Source organism: Paralichthys olivaceus, chromosome 12, assembly GCF_024713975.1.
Source record: "Paralichthys olivaceus isolate ysfri-2021 chromosome 12, ASM2471397v2, whole genome shotgun sequence".
NCBI lineage: Eukaryota > Metazoa > Chordata > Actinopteri > Pleuronectiformes > Paralichthyidae > Paralichthys > Paralichthys olivaceus.
Window position 1 is genome coordinate 351,358 of NC_091104.1, and position 13,136 is coordinate 364,493.

The 13,136-nt window shown below is 47.6% G+C and overlaps 18 non-coding genes across 18 annotated transcripts; 8 read left to right on the forward strand and 10 right to left on the reverse strand.

Annotated features, from left to right (window-relative positions):
• The first annotated feature begins 394 nt into the window (after nucleotides 1-394).
• On the forward strand, nucleotides 395-558 carry LOC138413055 (U1 spliceosomal RNA). The gene has a single exon (XR_011245391.1). It is a non-coding gene; the product is annotated as a U1 spliceosomal RNA (small nuclear RNA).
• Nucleotides 559-1,269: 711 nt separating this feature from the next.
• LOC138413298 (U2 spliceosomal RNA) lies at nucleotides 1,270-1,461 on the reverse strand. The gene has a single exon (XR_011245636.1). It is a non-coding gene; the product is annotated as a U2 spliceosomal RNA (small nuclear RNA).
• A 176-nt stretch (nucleotides 1,462-1,637) lies between these two features.
• LOC138412647 (U5 spliceosomal RNA) lies at nucleotides 1,638-1,755 on the reverse strand. Its single transcript, XR_011244982.1, has one exon. It is a non-coding gene; the product is annotated as a U5 spliceosomal RNA (small nuclear RNA).
• Nucleotides 1,756-2,490: 735 nt separating this feature from the next.
• Nucleotides 2,491-2,654, forward strand: LOC138413056 (U1 spliceosomal RNA). Its single transcript, XR_011245392.1, has one exon. It is a non-coding gene; the product is annotated as a U1 spliceosomal RNA (small nuclear RNA).
• An 835-nt stretch (nucleotides 2,655-3,489) lies between these two features.
• Nucleotides 3,490-3,653, forward strand: LOC138413057 (U1 spliceosomal RNA). Its single transcript, XR_011245393.1, has one exon. It is a non-coding gene; the product is annotated as a U1 spliceosomal RNA (small nuclear RNA).
• A 711-nt stretch (nucleotides 3,654-4,364) lies between these two features.
• Nucleotides 4,365-4,556, reverse strand: LOC138413299 (U2 spliceosomal RNA). Its single transcript, XR_011245637.1, has one exon. It is a non-coding gene; the product is annotated as a U2 spliceosomal RNA (small nuclear RNA).
• Nucleotides 4,557-4,732: 176 nt separating this feature from the next.
• Nucleotides 4,733-4,850, reverse strand: LOC138412648 (U5 spliceosomal RNA). Its single transcript, XR_011244983.1, has one exon. It is a non-coding gene; the product is annotated as a U5 spliceosomal RNA (small nuclear RNA).
• Nucleotides 4,851-5,585: 735 nt separating this feature from the next.
• Nucleotides 5,586-5,749, forward strand: LOC138413058 (U1 spliceosomal RNA). Its single transcript, XR_011245394.1, has one exon. It is a non-coding gene; the product is annotated as a U1 spliceosomal RNA (small nuclear RNA).
• Nucleotides 5,750-6,584: 835 nt separating this feature from the next.
• On the forward strand, nucleotides 6,585-6,748 carry LOC138413059 (U1 spliceosomal RNA). Its single transcript, XR_011245395.1, has one exon. It is a non-coding gene; the product is annotated as a U1 spliceosomal RNA (small nuclear RNA).
• A 709-nt stretch (nucleotides 6,749-7,457) lies between these two features.
• Nucleotides 7,458-7,649, reverse strand: LOC138412506 (U2 spliceosomal RNA). Its single transcript, XR_011244856.1, has one exon. It is a non-coding gene; the product is annotated as a U2 spliceosomal RNA (small nuclear RNA).
• Nucleotides 7,650-7,825: 176 nt separating this feature from the next.
• On the reverse strand, nucleotides 7,826-7,943 carry LOC138412649 (U5 spliceosomal RNA). The gene has a single exon (XR_011244984.1). It is a non-coding gene; the product is annotated as a U5 spliceosomal RNA (small nuclear RNA).
• A 735-nt stretch (nucleotides 7,944-8,678) lies between these two features.
• Nucleotides 8,679-8,842, forward strand: LOC138413061 (U1 spliceosomal RNA). Its single transcript, XR_011245397.1, has one exon. It is a non-coding gene; the product is annotated as a U1 spliceosomal RNA (small nuclear RNA).
• A 711-nt stretch (nucleotides 8,843-9,553) lies between these two features.
• Nucleotides 9,554-9,745, reverse strand: LOC138413300 (U2 spliceosomal RNA). Its single transcript, XR_011245638.1, has one exon. It is a non-coding gene; the product is annotated as a U2 spliceosomal RNA (small nuclear RNA).
• Nucleotides 9,746-9,921: 176 nt separating this feature from the next.
• LOC138412650 (U5 spliceosomal RNA) lies at nucleotides 9,922-10,039 on the reverse strand. The gene has a single exon (XR_011244985.1). It is a non-coding gene; the product is annotated as a U5 spliceosomal RNA (small nuclear RNA).
• Nucleotides 10,040-10,774: 735 nt separating this feature from the next.
• LOC138413062 (U1 spliceosomal RNA) lies at nucleotides 10,775-10,938 on the forward strand. The gene has a single exon (XR_011245398.1). It is a non-coding gene; the product is annotated as a U1 spliceosomal RNA (small nuclear RNA).
• An 835-nt stretch (nucleotides 10,939-11,773) lies between these two features.
• On the forward strand, nucleotides 11,774-11,937 carry LOC138413063 (U1 spliceosomal RNA). The gene has a single exon (XR_011245399.1). It is a non-coding gene; the product is annotated as a U1 spliceosomal RNA (small nuclear RNA).
• A 711-nt stretch (nucleotides 11,938-12,648) lies between these two features.
• On the reverse strand, nucleotides 12,649-12,840 carry LOC138413301 (U2 spliceosomal RNA). Its single transcript, XR_011245639.1, has one exon. It is a non-coding gene; the product is annotated as a U2 spliceosomal RNA (small nuclear RNA).
• Nucleotides 12,841-13,016: 176 nt separating this feature from the next.
• On the reverse strand, nucleotides 13,017-13,134 carry LOC138412651 (U5 spliceosomal RNA). Its single transcript, XR_011244986.1, has one exon. It is a non-coding gene; the product is annotated as a U5 spliceosomal RNA (small nuclear RNA).
• Between the last annotated feature and the right edge of the window lie 2 nt (nucleotides 13,135-13,136).

A 13,136-nucleotide genomic window follows, 5' to 3' on the forward strand; every position in this document is an offset into this window, starting at 1 on the left:
GTATGCTAGAAAAACTTGTACTGCCTGCATGCTTGTTTTCCAGAATTCATAGCAGTTGGTGTTGTCTCAGAGACAAAGGCATTGTGTCATCTGGCTTTTGCTGTGATTTCTCAGAGACGGCCAGAGGTTACCCGGTGGCTTCTCAGGAAGTTTTACTCTGTTTTGGCAAGGGGAATAAAAGGACGGGAGCCAAGAAATGTGATAAATTAATGTATATGTCATTTCACAGCCTAGTCATTTCACAGCAGTGTTTGCTTCACTTCAACAAATCCTGTATCAAAGGAGGACGAGGCGTTACCGAAGGCTTTTGGGCTCTGCGAATATGCATTGCAGGCACCGTGAGCCAAACAACTGTGTCTCAGAGCTAGGGCCCTGTCTCCGGTGCTCCCAACTCATACTTACCTGGCAGGGGAGATACCATGATCAAGAAGGTGGTTCACCCAGGGCGAGGCCCAGCCATTGCACTTCGGTTGTGCTGACCCCTGCGAATTCCCCAAATGTGGGAATCTCGACTGCATAATTTCTGGTAGTGGGGGACTGCGTCCGCGCTCTCCCCTGATCATTATGTTCAATTACAAGAAATGCTGGCAAAAATGTATAGCTCTAGCTTTTACGGCGTGTTTTGTACTCCCAAAGCCACGCATTCACTGATGCCACTGGCTTGTGGTGGATGTTGGAGTGGCATTATAGCCTCTCGGTGACAGTCACCACCTTCACGGTAGGCCTCTCTTTGCTTTCCGATCCCAGTATGCAACATTCCCAACCCTCTGCCAATCAAAAGTAGACACATCTTTATTTCCTCCTGCCCTGGCTAATGTGGTTGGCTTTTGAGCCTGTCTTAGCAATACATCCCTGAACTGCATACATTTGGTCCTATATGCTGCCACCAAGCTTCTCACCAAGTCTCCCAGAAGGTCTTGTGTGAAAACAAGTTTTCATGCTTGACAAAGGCTTCCAACTCAATTTGGAATCCAGTTCAAGCTCATTGGGATCCCACTGAGAGCCGTGCATGGTCAGGCACAGACGTGTAGTAGACATCTACTGCAGCCATATCAATCCGTAAGGAATTGGGAACCCCTGATCAGAGTTTCTGGATTGTTCTTCAATCAAGACTCAAGGCAAAAGGAGACCGTGCTTATGACGTTGTATCCCTTACACACTGGCTCTCTCTCTCTCTGCCGGACCATTACCTTCATTTCCTTCACCCGCTGTGAATTGACTTTTGAAACAGGACAATTGTTTGAGTGCTTGGTTTTCTACAAGGTAAGAACAGAGTGCACCGTTCCCAGCGGCACTGCAATGCTAGGTCGATGCGTGGAGTGAAAGGAGCAAGCTCCAAATTTCAGCCCCTCGTGCTAAAAATCGGCTTAATATGTAGTCCTCTTATAGAGGACATATCAGATATTAAACTGATAAGAACAGATACTACACTTGATCTTAGCCAAAAGGCCGAGAAGCGATAACCCCCAAGTGGTGGATGTCCGTGCCGAGCTCTTGGCACAAATCTCACGTGTTGTGGTACCTCGTACGTACGCACGCATAACAATGGCTGCTGCTTATCGCCTCCGCCCAACCTCTCCTTTGTGGACACAGGGTTTCTGAAGTTGGACAGCTCTTTGACTTTTCACAATTTCAAAAGGCTCAGCAATACAGCAAAGCCTTCCAAAAATATATTCAACTCATGGATGTTCCTCTCCACGGAAGTCTTTAGTAAAAGGCGAAAGACTTGTGCGCTTTGAAGAGAAACCAGAGTCAGCATGGCCCTCTGTTCCTGAGCAGCAGAGGAGGCTCTCGGTGACAGTCACCACCTTCACGGTAGGCCTCTCTTTGCTTTCCTATCCCAGTATGCAACATTCCCAACCCTCTGCCAATCAAAAGTAGACACATCTTTATTTCCTCCTGCCCTGGCTAATGTGGTTGGCTTTTGAGCCTGTCTTAGCAATACATCCCTGAACTGCATACATTTGGTCCTAAATGCTGCCACCAAGCTTCTCACCAAGTCTCCCAGAAGGTCTTGTGTGAAAACAAGTTTTCATGCTTGACAAAGGCTGAGACGTGTTCTCTCCTCCCCCGAGTTGGCTGTTTTGATCAGTCACGTATGCTAGAAAAACTTGTACTGCCTGCATGCTTGTTTTCCAGAATTCATAGCAGTTGGTGTTGTCTCAGAGACAAAGGCATTGTGTCATCTGGCTTTTGCTGTGATTTCTCAGAGACGGCCAGAGGTTACACGGTGGCTTCTCAGGAAGTTTTACTCTGTTTTGGCAAGGGGAATAAAAGGACGGGAGCCAAGAAATGTGATAAATTAATTTATATGTCATTTCACAGCCTAGTCATTTCACAGCAGTGTTTGCTTCACTTCAACAAATAATGTATCAAAGGAGGACGAGGCGTTACCGAAGGCTTTTGGGCTCTGCGAATATGCATTGCAGGCACCGTGAGCCAAACAACTGTGTCTCAGAGCTAGGGCCCTGTCTCCGGTGCTCCCAACTCATACTTACCTGGCAGGGGAGATACCATGATCAAGAAGGTGGTTCACCCAGGGCGAGGCCCAGCCATTGCACTTCGGTTGTGCTGACCCCTGCGAATTCCCCAAATGTGGGAATCTCGACTGCATAATTTCTGGTAGTGGGGGACTGCGTCCGCGCTCTCCCCTGATCATTATGTTCAATTACAAGAAATGCCGGCAAAAATGTATAGCTCTAGTTTTTACGGCGTGTTTTGTACTCCCAAAGCCACGCATTCACTGATGCCACTGGCTTGTGGTGGATGTTGGAGTGGCATTATAGCCTCTCGGTGACAGTCACCACCTTCACGGTAGGCCTCTCTTTGCTTTCCTATCCCAGTATGCAACATTCCCAACCCTCTGCCAATCAAAAGTAGACACATCTTTATTTCCTCCTGCCCTGGCTAATGTGGTTGGCTTTTGAGCCTGTCTTAGCAATACATCCCTGAACTGCATACATTTGGTCCTATATGCTGCCACCAAGCTTCTCACCAAGTCTCCCAGAAGGTCTTGTGTGAAAACAAGTTTTCATGCTTGACAAAGGCTGAGACGTGTTCTCTCCTCCCCCGAGTGGGCTGTTTTGATCAGTCACGTATGCTAGAAAAACTTGTACTGCCTGCATGCTTGTTTTCCAGAATTCATAGCAGTTGGTGTTGTCTCAGAGACAAAGGCATTGTGTCATCTGGCTTTTGCTGTGATTTCTCAGAGACGGCCAGAGGTTACCCGGTGGCTTTTCAGGAAGTTTGACTCTGTTTTGGCAAGGGGAATAAAAGGACGGGAGCCAAGAAATGTGATAAATTAATTTATATGTCATTTCACAGCCTAGTCATTTCACAGCAGTGTTTGCTTCACTTCAACAAATCCTGTATCAAAGGAGGACGAGGCGTTACCGAAGGCTTTTGGGCTCTGCGAATATGCATTGCAGGCACCGTGAGCCAAACAACTGTGTCTCAGAGCTAGGGCCCTGTCTCCGGTGCTCCCAACTCATACTTACCTGGCAGGGGAGATACCATGATCAAGAAGGTGGTTCACCCAGGGCGAGGCCCAGCCATTGCACTTCGGTTGTGCTGACCCCTGCGAATTCCCCAAATGTGGGAATCTCGACTGCATAATTTCTGGTAGTGGGGGACTGCGTCCGCGCTCTCCCCTGATCATTATGTTCAATTACAAGAAATGCTGGCAAAAATGTATAGCTCTAGCTTTTACGGCGTGTTTTGTACTCCCGAAGCCACGCATTCACTGATGCCACTGGCTTGTGGTGGATGTTGGAGTGGCATTATAGCCTCTCGGTGACAGTCACCACCTTCACGGTAGGCCTCTCTTTGCTTTCCGATCCCAGTATGCAACATTCCCAACCCTCTGCCAATCAAAAGTAGACACATCTTTATTTCCTCCTGCCCTGGCTAATGTGGTTGGCTTTTGAGCCTGTCTTAGCAATACATCCCTGAACTGCATACATTTGGTCCTATATGCTGCCACCAAGCTTCTCACCAAGTCTCCCAGAAGGTCTTGTGTGAAAACAAGTTTTCATGCTTGACAAAGGCTTCCAACTCAATTTGGAATCCAGTTCAAGCTCATTGGGATCCCACTGAGAGCCGTGCATGGTCAGGCACAGACGTGTAGTAGACATCTACTGCAGCCATATCAATCCGTAAGGAATTGGGAACCCCTGATCAGAGTTTCTGGATTGTTCTTCAATCAAGACTCAAGGCAAAAGGAGACCGTGCTTATGACGTTGTATCCCTTACACACTGGCTCTCTCTCTCTCTGCCGGACCATTACCTTCATTTCCTTCACCCGCTGTGAATTGACTTTTGAAACAGGACAATTGTTTGAGTGCTTGGTTTTCTACAAGGTAAGAACAGAGTGCACCGTTCCCAGCGGCACTGCAATGCTAGGTCGATGCGTGGAGTGAAAGGAGCAAGCTCCAAATTTCAGCCCCTCGTGCTAAAAATCGGCTTAATATGTAGTCCTCTTATAGAGGACATATCAGATATTAAACTGATAAGAACAGATACTACACTTGATCTTAGCCAAAAGGCCGAGAAGCGATAACCCCCAAGTGGTGGATGTCCGTGCCGAGCTCTTGGCACAAATCTCACGTGTTGTGGTACCTCGTACGTACGCACGCATAACAATGGCTGCTGCTTATCGCCTCCGCCCAACCTCTCCTTTGTGGACACAGGGTTTCTGAAGTTGGACAGCTCTTTGACTTTTCACAATTTCAAAAGGCTCAGCAATACAGCAAAGCCTTCCAAAAATATATTCAACTCATGGATGTTCCTCTCCACGGAAGTCTTTAGTAAAAGGCGAAAGACTTGTGCGCTTTGAAGAGAAACCAGAGTCAGCATGGCCCTCTGTTCCTGAGCAGCAGAGGAGGCTCTCGGTGACAGTCACCACCTTCACGGTAGGCCTCTCTTTGCTTTCCTATCCCAGTATGCAACATTCCCAACCCTCTGCCAATCAAAAGTAGACACATCTTTATTTCCTCCTGCCCTGGCTAATGTGGTTGGCTTTTGAGCCTGTCTTAGCAATACATCCCTGAACTGCATACATTTGGTCCTAAATGCTGCCACCAAGCTTCTCACCAAGTCTCCCAGAAGGTCTTGTGTGAAAACAAGTTTTCATGCTTGACAAAGGCTGAGACGTGTTCTCTCCTCCCCCGAGTTGGCTGTTTTGATCAGTCACGTATGCTAGAAAAACTTGTACTGCCTGCATGCTTGTTTTCCAGAATTCATAGCAGTTGGTGTTGTCTCAGAGACAAAGGCATTGTGTCATCTGGCTTTTGCTGTGATTTCTCAGAGACGGCCAGAGGTTACACGGTGGCTTCTCAGGAAGTTTTACTCTGTTTTGGCAAGGGGAATAAAAGGACGGGAGCCAAGAAATGTGATAAATTAATTTATATGTCATTTCACAGCCTAGTCATTTCACAGCAGTGTTTGCTTCACTTCAACAAATAATGTATCAAAGGAGGACGAGGCGTTACCGAAGGCTTTTGGGCTCTGCGAATATGCATTGCAGGCACCGTGAGCCAAACAACTGTGTCTCAGAGCTAGGGCCCTGTCTCCGGTGCTCCCAACTCATACTTACCTGGCAGGGGAGATACCATGATCAAGAAGGTGGTTCACCCAGGGCGAGGCCCAGCCATTGCACTTCGGTTGTGCTGACCCCTGCGAATTCCCCAAATGTGGGAATCTCGACTGCATAATTTCTGGTAGTGGGGGACTGCGTCCGCGCTCTCCCCTGATCATTATGTTCAATTACAAGAAATGCCGGCAAAAATGTATAGCTCTAGTTTTTACGGCGTGTTTTGTACTCCCAAAGCCACGCATTCACTGATGCCACTGGCTTGTGGTGGATGTTGGAGTGGCATTATAGCCTCTCGGTGACAGTCACCACCTTCACGGTAGGCCTCTCTTTGCTTTCCTATCCCAGTATGCAACATTCCCAACCCTCTGCCAATCAAAAGTAGACACATCTTTATTTCCTCCTGCCCTGGCTAATGTGGTTGGCTTTTGAGCCTGTCTTAGCAATACATCCCTGAACTGCATACATTTGGTCCTATATGCTGCCACCAAGCTTCTCACCAAGTCTCCCAGAAGGTCTTGTGTGAAAACAAGTTTTCATGCTTGACAAAGGCTGAGACGTGTTCTCTCCTCCCCCGAGTGGGCTGTTTTGATCAGTCACGTATGCTAGAAAAACTTGTACTGCCTGCATGCTTGTTTTCCAGAATTCATAGCAGTTGGTGTTGTCTCAGAGACAAAGGCATTGTGTCATCTGGCTTTTGCTGTGATTTCTCAGAGACGGCCAGAGGTTACCCGGTGGCTTTTCAGGAAGTTTGACTCTGTTTTGGCAAGGGGAATAAAAGGACGGGAGCCAAGAAATGTGATAAATTAATTTATATGTCATTTCACAGCCTAGTCATTTCACAGCAGTGTTTGCTTCACTTCAACAAATCCTGTATCAAAGGAGGACGAGGCGTTACCGAAGGCTTTTGGGCTCTGCGAATATGCATTGCAGGCACCGTGAGCCAAACAACTGTGTCTCAGAGCTAGGGCCCTGTCTCCGGTGCTCCCAACTCATACTTACCTGGCAGGGGAGATACCATGATCAAGAAGGTGGTTCACCCAGGGCGAGGCCCAGCCATTGCACTTCGGTTGTGCTGACCCCTGCGAATTCCCCAAATGTGGGAATCTCGACTGCATAATTTCTGGTAGTGGGGGACTGCGTCCGCGCTCTCCCCTGATCATTATGTTCAATTACAAGAAATGCTGGCAAAAATGTATAGCTCTAGCTTTTACGGCGTGTTTTGTACTCCCAAAGCCACGCATTCACTGATGCCACTGGCTTGTGGTGGATGTTGGAGTGGCATTATAGCCTCTCGGTGACAGTCACCACCTTCACGGTAGGCCTCTCTTTGCTTTCCGATCCCAGTATGCAACATTCCCAACCCTCTGCCAATCAAAAGTAGACACATCTTTATTTCCTCCTGCCCTGGCTAATGTGGTTGGCTTTTGAGCCTGTCTTAGCAATACATCCCTGAACTGCATACATTTGGTCCTATATGCTGCCACCAAGCTTCTCACCAAGTCTCCCAGAAGGTCTTGTGTGAAAACAAGTTTTCATGCTTGACAAAGGCTTCCAACTCAATTTGGAATCCAGTTCAAGCTCATTGGGATCCCACTGAGAGCCGTGCATGGTCAGGCACAGACGTGTAGTAGACATCTACTGCAGCCATATCAATCCGTAAGGAATTGGGAACCCCTGATCAGAGTTTCTGGATTGTTCTTCAATCAAGACTCAAGGCAAAAGGAGACTGTGCTTATGACGTTGTATCCCTTACACACTGGCTCTCTCTCTCTGCCGGACCATTACCTTCATTTCCTTCACCCGCTGTGAATTGACTTTTGAAACAGGACAATTGTTTGAGTGCTTGGTTTTCTACAAGGTAAGAACAGAGTGCACCGTTCCCAGCGGCACTGCAATGCTAGGTCGATGCGTGGAGTGAAAGGAGCAAGCTCCAAATTTCAGCCCCTCTTGCTAAAAATCGGCTTAATATGTAGTCCTCTTATAGAGGACATATCAGATATTAAACTGATAAGAACAGATACTACACTTGATCTTAGCCAAAAGGCCGAGAAGCGATAACCCCCAAGTGGTGGATGTCCGTGCCGAGCTCTTGGCACAAATCTCACGTGTTGTGGTACCTCGTACGTACGCACGCATAACAATGGCTGCTGCTTATCGCCTCCGCCCAACCTCTCCTTTGTGGACACAGGGTTTCTGAAGTTGGACAGCTCTTTGACTTTTCACAATTTCAAAAGGCTCAGCAATACAGCAAAGCCTTCCAAAAATATATTCAACTCATGGATGTTCCTCTCCACGGAAGTCTTTAGTAAAAGGCGAAAGACTTGTGCGCTTTGAAGAGAAACCAGAGTCAGCATGGCCCTCTGTTCCTGAGCAGCAGAGGAGGCTCTCGGTGACAGTCACCACCTTCACGGTAGGCCTCTCTTTGCTTTCCTATCCCAGTATGCAACATTCCCAACCCTCTGCCAATCAAAAGTAGACACATCTTTATTTCCTCCTGCCCTGGCTAATGTGGTTGGCTTTTGAGCCTGTCTTAGCAATACATCCCTGAACTGCATACATTTGGTCCTAAATGCTGCCACCAAGCTTCTCACCAAGTCTCCCAGAAGGTCTTGTGTGAAAACAAGTTTTCATGCTTGACAAAGGCTGAGACGTGTTCTCTCCTCCCCCGAGTTGGCTGTTTTGATCAGTCACGTATGCTAGAAAAACTTGTACTGCCTGCATGCTTGTTTTCCAGAATTCATAGCAGTTGGTGTTGTCTCAGAGACAAAGGCATTGTGTCATCTGGCTTTTGCTGTGATTTCTCAGAGACGGCCAGAGGTTACCCGGTGGCTTCTCAGGAAGTTTTACTCTGTTTTGGCAAGGGGAATAAAAGGACGGGAGCCAAGAAATGTGATAAATTAATGTATATGTCATTTCACAGCCTAGTCATTTCACAGCAGTGTTTGCTTCACTTCAACAAATCCTGTATCAAAGGAGGACGAGGCGTTACCGAAGGCTTTTGGGCTCTGCGAATATGCATTGCAGGCACCGTGAGCCAAACAACTGTGTCTCAGAGCTAGGGCCCTGTCTCCGGTGCTCCCAACTCATACTTACCTGGCAGGGGAGATACCATGATCAAGAAGGTGGTTCACCCAGGGCGAGGCCCAGCCATTGCACTTCGGTTGTGCTGACCCCTGCGAATTCCCCAAATGTGGGAATCTCGACTGCATAATTTCTGGTAGTGGGGGACTGCGTCCGCGCTCTCCCCTGATCATTATGTTCAATTACAAGAAATGCTGGCAAAAATGTATAGCTCTAGCTTTTACGGCGTGTTTTGTACTCCCAAAGCCACGCATTCACTGATGCCACTGGCTTGTGGTGGATGTTGGAGTGGCATTATAGCCTCTCGGTGACAGTCACCACCTTCACGGTAGGCCTCTCTTTGCTTTCCGATCCCAGTATGCAACATTCCCAACCCTCTGCCAATCAAAAGTAGACACATCTTTATTTCCTCCTGCCCTGGCTAATGTGGTTGGCTTTTGAGCCTGTCTTAGCAATACATCCCTGAACTGCATACATTTGGTCCTATATGCTGCCACCAAGCTTCTCACCAAGTCTCCCAGAAGGTCTTGTGTGAAAACAAGTTTTCATGCTTGACAAAGGCTTCCAACTCAATTTGGAATCCAGTTCAAGCTCATTGGGATCCCACTGAGAGCCGTGCATGGTCAGGCACAGACGTGTAGTAGACATCTACTGCAGCCATATCAATCCGTAAGGAATTGGGAACCCCTGATCAGAGTTTCTGGATTGTTCTTCAATCAAGACTCAAGGCAAAAGGAGACCGTGCTTATGACGTTGTATCCCTTACACACTGGCTCTCTCTCTCTCTGCCGGACCATTACCTTCATTTCCTTCACCCGCTGTGAATTGACTTTTGAAACAGGACAATTGTTTGAGTGCTTGGTTTTCTACAAGGTAAGAACAGAGTGCACCGTTCCCAGCGGCACTGCAATGCTAGGTCGATGCGTGGAGTGAAAGGAGCAAGCTCCAAATTTCAGCCCCTCGTGCTAAAAATCGGCTTAATATGTAGTCCTCTTATAGAGGACATATCAGATATTAAACTGATAAGAACAGATACTACACTTGATCTTAGCCAAAAGGCCGAGAAGCGATAACCCCCAAGTGGTGGATGTCCGTGCCGAGCTCTTGGCACAAATCTCACGTGTTGTGGTACCTCGTACGTACGCACGCATAACAATGGCTGCTGCTTATCGCCTCCGCCCAACCTCTCCTTTGTGGACACAGGGTTTCTGAAGTTGGACAGCTCTTTGACTTTTCACAATTTCAAAAGGCTCAGCAATACAGCAAAGCCTTCCAAAAATATATTCAACTCATGGATGTTCCTCTCCACGGAAGTCTTTAGTAAAAGGCGAAAGACTTGTGCGCTTTGAAGAGAAACCAGAGTCAGCATGGCCCTCTGTTCCTGAGCAGCAGAGGAGGCTCTCGGTGACAGTCACCACCTTCACGGTAGGCCTCTCTTTGCTTTCCTATCCCAGTATGCAACATTCCCAACCCTCTGCCAATCAAAAGTAGACACATCTTTATTTCCTCCTGCCCTGGCTAATGTGGTTGGCTTTTGAGCCTGTCTTAGCAATACATCCCTGAACTGCATACATTTGGTCCTAAATGCTGCCACCAAGCTTCTCACCAAGTCTCCCAGAAGGTCTTGTGTGAAAACAAGTTTTCATGCTTGACAAAGGCTGAGACGTGTTCTCTCCTCCCCCGAGTTGGCTGTTTTGATCAGTCACGTATGCTAGAAAAACTTGTACTGCCTGCATGCTTGTTTTCCAGAATTCATAGCAGTTGGTGTTGTCTCAGAGACAAAGGCATTGTGTCATCTGGCTTTTGCTGTGATTTCTCAGAGACGGCCAGAGGTTACACGGTGGCTTCTCAGGAAGTTTTACTCTGTTTTGGCAAGGGGAATAAAAGGACGGGAGCCAAGAAATGTGATAAATTAATTTATATGTCATTTCACAGCCTAGTCATTTCACAGCAGTGTTTGCTTCACTTCAACAAATAATGTATCAAAGGAGGACGAGGCGTTACCGAAGGCTTTTGGGCTCTGCGAATATGCATTGCAGGCACCGTGAGCCAAACAACTGTGTCTCAGAGCTAGGGCCCTGTCTCCGGTGCTCCCAACTCATACTTACCTGGCAGGGGAGATACCATGATCAAGAAGGTGGTTCACCCAGGGCGAGGCCCAGCCATTGCACTTCGGTTGTGCTGACCCCTGCGAATTCCCCAAATGTGGGAATCTCGACTGCATAATTTCTGGTAGTGGGGGACTGCGTCCGCGCTCTCCCCTGATCATTATGTTCAATTACAAGAAATGCCGGCAAAAATGTATAGCTCTAGTTTTTACGGCGTGTTTTGTACTCCCAAAGCCACGCATTCACTGATGCCACTGGCTTGTGGTGGATGTTGGAGTGGCATTATAGCCTCTCGGTGACAGTCACCACCTTCACGGTAGGCCTCTCTTTGCTTTCCTATCCCAGTATGCAACATTCCCAACCCTCTGCCAATCAAAAGTAGACACATCTTTATTTCCTCCTGCCCTGGCTAATGTGGTTGGCTTTTGAGCCTGTCTTAGCAATACATCCCTGAACTGCATACATTTGGTCCTATATGCTGCCACCAAGCTTCTCACCAAGTCTCCCAGAAGGTCTTGTGTGAAAACAAGTTTTCATGCTTGACAAAGGCTGAGACGTGTTCTCTCCTCCCCCGAGTGGGCTGTTTTGATCAGTCACGTATGCTAGAAAAACTTGTACTGCCTGCATGCTTGTTTTCCAGAATTCATAGCAGTTGGTGTTGTCTCAGAGACAAAGGCATTGTGTCATCTGGCTTTTGCTGTGATTTCTCAGAGACGGCCAGAGGTTACCCGGTGGCTTTTCAGGAAGTTTGACTCTGTTTTGGCAAGGGGAATAAAAGGACGGGAGCCAAGAAATGTGATAAATTAATTTATATGTCATTTCACAGCCTAGTCATTTCACAGCAGTGTTTGCTTCACTTCAACAAATCCTGTATCAAAGGAGGACGAGGCGTTACCGAAGGCTTTTGGGCTCTGCGAATATGCATTGCAGGCACCGTGAGCCAAACAACTGTGTCTCAGAGCTAGGGCCCTGTCTCCGGTGCTCCCAACTCATACTTACCTGGCAGGGGAGATACCATGATCAAGAAGGTGGTTCACCCAGGGCGAGGCCCAGCCATTGCACTTCGGTTGTGCTGACCCCTGCGAATTCCCCAAATGTGGGAATCTCGACTGCATAATTTCTGGTAGTGGGGGACTGCGTCCGCGCTCTCCCCTGATCATTATGTTCAATTACAAGAAATGCTGGCAAAAATGTATAGCTCTAGCTTTTACGGCGTGTTTTGTACTCCCAAAGCCACGCATTCACTGATGCCACTGGCTTGTGGTGGATGTTGGAGTGGCATTATAGCCTCTCGGTGACAGTCACCACCTTCACGGTAGGCCTCTCTTTGCTTTCCGATCCCAGTATGCAACATTCCCAACCCTCTGCCAATCAAAAGTAGACACATCTTTATTTCCTCCTGCCCTGGCTAATGTGGTTGGCTTTTGAGCCTGTCTTAGCAATACATCCCTGAACTGCATACATTTGGTCCTATATGCTGCCACCAAGCTTCTCACCAAGTCTCCCAGAAGGTCTTGTGTGAAAACAAGTTTTCATGCTTGACAAAGGCTTCCAACTCAATTTGGAATCCAGTTCAAGCTCATTGGGATCCCACTGAGAGCCGTGCATGGTCAGGCACAGACGTGTAGTAGACATCTACTGCAGCCATATCAATCCGTAAGGAATTGGGAACCCCTGATCAGAGTTTCTGGATTGTTCTTCAATCAAGACTCAAGGCAAAAGGAGACTGTGCTTATGACGTTGTATCCCTTACACACTGGCTCTCTCTCTCTCTGCCGGACCATTACCTTCATTTCCTTCACCCGCTGTGAATTGACTTTTGAAACAGGACAATTGTTTGAGTGCTTGGTTTTCTACAAGGTAAGAACAGAGTGCACCGTTCCCAGCGGCACTGCAATGCTAGGTCGATGCGTGGAGTGAAAGGAGCAAGCTCCAAATTTCAGCCCCTCGTGCTAAAAATCGGCTTAATATGTAGTCCTCTTATAGAGGACATATCAGATATTAAACTGATAAGAACAGATACTACACTTGATCTTAGCCAAAAGGCCGAGAAGCGATAACCCCCAAGTGGTGGATGTCCGTGCCGAGCTCTTGGCACAAATCTCACGTGTTGTGGTACCTCGTACGTACGCACGCATAACAATGGCTGCTGCTTATCGCCTCCGCCCAACCTCTCCTTTGTGGACACAGGGTTTCTGAAGTTGGACAGCTCTTTGACTTTTCACAATTTCAAAAGGCTCAGCAATACAGCAAAGCCTTCCAAAAATATATTCAACTCATGGATGTTCCTCTCCACGGAAGTCTTTAGTAAAAGGCGAAAGACTTGTGCGCTTTGAAGAGAAACCAGAGTCAGC